This window comes from Gavialis gangeticus, unplaced genomic scaffold, assembly GCF_001723915.1.
Source record: "Gavialis gangeticus isolate Ggan-Ray unplaced genomic scaffold, GavGan_comp1, whole genome shotgun sequence".
NCBI classification, from domain to species: Eukaryota; Metazoa; Chordata; order Crocodylia; family Gavialidae; genus Gavialis; species Gavialis gangeticus.
In genome coordinates, this window is record NW_017729000.1 from 21,751,496 (window position 1) to 21,755,674 (window position 4,179).

Sequence of the window (4,179 nt, forward strand, 5' to 3'; positions counted from 1 at the left end):
GAAATTGCAGAGGTGCTCTGCCAGTGTGTAACCCTGTTTCCTTCATCCTAGTATACTACTGAACCACCGCTGCTAATGGGATTGCAACAAAGGAACGTGGCCACCAGTCTCTTCTAACTGCTTTGCTTAGGTTGGGACTTCAGGCACTTTGGAGTGGTTGACTAATGTCAATGTAGAGGCTGAAGATTCAGAGGACAGACCTCTGTGCAGAAGCCTCAGTGAGGGAACCTCTGTATATTCATTGCAGAGCTGCATGAGAAAACAGAGTGGTTGATTCCCTTGGAGGACTTGGACATATTTAGGCTCTGCACTGGTTTCCAGTGCACAGGATCCTGCCCTTTCTGAATGGTCTGCGTTAGCGATTGTAGATGTACCATCATTCTAAGCTCCCGAATATCAGAGGTGGCATCTTCACTCGTGCTCTGCCCCTTTATTCTAAGTTAAAGGGGTGGCTAGAGAATAAAGGGAATGTGTGTCCTGGTTCCCACAGGGGGATTTCTGAGGCATGTGCACTGCAGGCAAAGCTGTTGTCCAATGACCCTACAAATCAGGCACAGGGGGACAGGAACATTCACATGGACCTGAAGCAGTTTGAAGATTATGGGAATTTTGCAGGGCTTCTTTAAGCCACATCCAGCCCTGTGAGTAAAAATGGGCAGCACAAAAAATATCTCACCCCTGATCTCCTCTTACAACAAACATTGAGAGACTAAAGCTACTTCTATTCCTGCCATGCTGCCACCTCCTGCCTGGTTCCTAAGCACACTTGTGCTGCAAAAACCCAACTGAGTTTTCTTTGCTGGGGTTGATATTTGCAATGTTTATCTGCCAAGTTCCTAAAGACTGTTTTTCCTAAAAGCAATGCCCTATATACATGGTAATTAATACAGTTTAAAGAGGCTAGTTCAGACTGCCCTAGTCTACATTAATTTTTAATCCTCATTCAGTGAGGGTTACTTGATTTGAACTGGGGCCAATTTTAATTCAGACTACAGACATATATATGATGATGGCTGTAACCCTCTTGGCATCCCTGTAAGGTAAACGAGTATCAGGATACCGCCTTACAGCTGGGGGACTGAAACACTGAGGCCATGTGTAGACATGCTCACCATTTTCTAAGCCATGTGAACCGATTCACATCACACAGTTTGAATCAAATTTCAATTCAAATGAGGAGTTAATAGATGATCATTGACCATCAGCCCCTTAACAGACCCAATTTGCAGCCTCTGTGTGTGGGCTTATGCACTTAGCACTTGTAGCTGGAAGTAATTAAGAGGCCATAATAAGCCTGTTTAAGCACAGCTTTATTGTTGCAAACCTGCTGACAGTTATCTAAAGTGCTGTTCCAGAAGCCCTAATAGGTGCAGTTGACCTGTGTGTTGATGATCATGTTGGGGGACAGAGGGGGGAAAGGAGTGTTGCCTCCTTCCCAGACCAGTAGCCCTTGTGCAGGGCTGGGGGCTTAGTCAGGAGATTGATCCTAAGTCGTGGTGAAGTGTTGTTGACACATTTGACTTTGTAAAGATGTTATGTTGTCCCTGATGGCCTCCGTTGTGCTGCGAAAACCCAGCTGAGTTTTCCTTGCTGGGATTGATATTTGCAATGCCTATCTGCCAAGTTCCTAAAGACTGTTTTTCCTAAAAGCAGTGCCCTATATACATGGTAATTAATACCGTTTAAAGAGGCTACTTCAGACTGCCCTAGTCTACATTAATTTTTAATCCTCATTCAGTGTGGATTAGTTGATTGGAACTGGGGCCAATTTTAATTCAAACTACAGACATCCATGCGTATATGATGATGGCTGTAGTCCAGATTAAGCCTAGAAAAATGTTAAGTCTACAAACAGGCCAAGATCCTCATCCACCCAAGCCTTGTAGCAATTCAGAGAGCAAGAGGCAAGGATTAGTTATGGGCCTCATCCTGGTCTTCTATAAATTGGGAGTAAATCCACTGAAATCAATGTCCTTGTTGCTTTGTGTTAAATGTGAAGGGAATCAGGGATGTTCACTCCATATTGGTTCTAGTGTTCAAGACATGAAGTGACATCCCAAAACAAGGCACGTAGGGAATAGGTATTTGGATTGAAGCCAATCAATTATTTCATAGGTAAATAGTGCTTATGAAAGCAACAGCATAAAGAGAGGCAGTTTGGCCCCATGGACCAGGTATCAGATATGTATTTATTTGTGTGCTAGTCCTGCCTGCCTCTACCTGTTGTCATGCTCAGAAATCAGAAAGTTCACCAGAGTCTGACAGAAGTCTGCCTCATCACCTGTCTGAGGTCCAAGTGACCAGCATTGGGTGATACTGGCCTCTTCACAGCACAACAATCAAGTCCATGATGTAGCCTATGCTTCTGAGAAGTGCAACAAGCTTCAGCAGCTTCTTCAATGTCATTGTTGCCTTGAGGTCAACATAAGACAACTCTGACTCTTTGACTCTTCTCCAAAATGACCCTTATGTATCTCTTCTACCATATTTCTCTGTTGCACACTAGGAATCACCATCCTGCTGCCTTTAAACCAAACCCCCTCTAGTACTGAGCAGTCCACCTTAGCTATGCTGTCCTGGCCTCCTGTTATTTTCTGCACAGTTTTATCCTCAGCAAAAGCTCTGGCAATCACAGTCTATGTTTCATTTGAGACTGGACATATTTTTTTCATTAGACAGGCACGTACAGAATCTAGTTCTGGACTTTGCTCCATTGCACTTTTGGCAACTGCTCTCTAGAGTCTGTCTGCAACCAGCAAATCTTTCCCCAGTTTGTAGTCAACATGCAAATCAGCCATTAGTAGAAGAAATAAAATTCCCTGCATCCTCAGGGGGCTGTTTGCTGGGTCTCTTTCAGCCCTGTTTTCATCTTCTTTTTGTACTGTCTTTGAAAATGCATCATCATTTTTATGTGGAGTGTGGCATTCTTCACATTTCTGTAATACAGTCAGATAGCTAGCCTCTCTGCCAGAGTTAACTGAATTATTAAACACACAAAGTGCTTCTGGACTAGCTATTATCAGAAATAACTCTACCCTCTCATTGTCCTCCTTTTGGTTGGTACATCTTGCTGGCAAGTGCTATTTAAATGTTCTCCCGGTGTCCTCAAGTTTCTCAAACAGCTCAGTTCCAATGGGGGTTTTGATTCAGGGTCTTTTCTTGTTTATCTTTATACTGTATGGTGTTCAGAAATCACTCTGAGCCAAGGCATCCGCTAGATCCTGAGCAAGCCACTTGAATCATCTGTACTAAAACGGGCCTATCCTTTCTCTGTCTTCTCTAGTTAGACTGCATATTCTGTCAGAAGGGCACTGGCTCTTCCACTGTATTTGAACAGCATCTAGGAGAGTGGAACCTGATTGTTTGTATCACCCAATTATTGTGGGCCTGGAGGCCCATGCAGCTATCTAATAGCCCCTATTGTATGGAGCCAATGAATAGATGACACAACAAAATACTTGGGACATGAGAGTGGAACCTGATTCACCTGAGGCCTTTGGATAATGCCATAAATAACAATAATGCTCAGTACAAGGCCCAGAAGACTGAAACATTATACTGCCTGCTGCTTTAAAAATCGATACAGTAAAAATAGCTGTATTTCTCCATAGAAACATGCAAACTGTTTAAGGAAATTGGCTGTAACAGGTTGAAGAAGTCTGCTACAAAAGATAGTAATGGGAGTGGGGTATTTTCTTCATATGTATCCTTCCAGTTTTGCTACTGTATGGTCTTGAGGGAGTGGGGAGTACACGCACACGTGTGTGTGTTTTGTGTACACACACACACACACGTACAAATTAAAATATTCAGAAACAAGCTGCTCAGATGCCCTTTCACACTTTCCCAAGGAAAGTAGGCCACCCTTAATTTATTTCTGCCTGCCTAACTGATGAAATACTCCAGGGCTCCCAATACTTCTGCATTTTTAATGGGACTCGGAACAAACTTCTCACACAAGCAGCCACTGGTACCTATTAATATCAGCTATTGCAAAGACCTGAATGCTTTATTTTTCTCTTTTTCCATTTACCCTCCTGGCCCTCTTCTCTCTCTCTCTCTCCAATTATTAATATGCTTCTTAGTGAAAAATCAACATCTCGGTGCAGAAATGATCCAAAGAGTTACTGGAAACGGGGAAAGGAAAAGAGCGAGGGGGGTGGGGAGATCCTTTTTAAT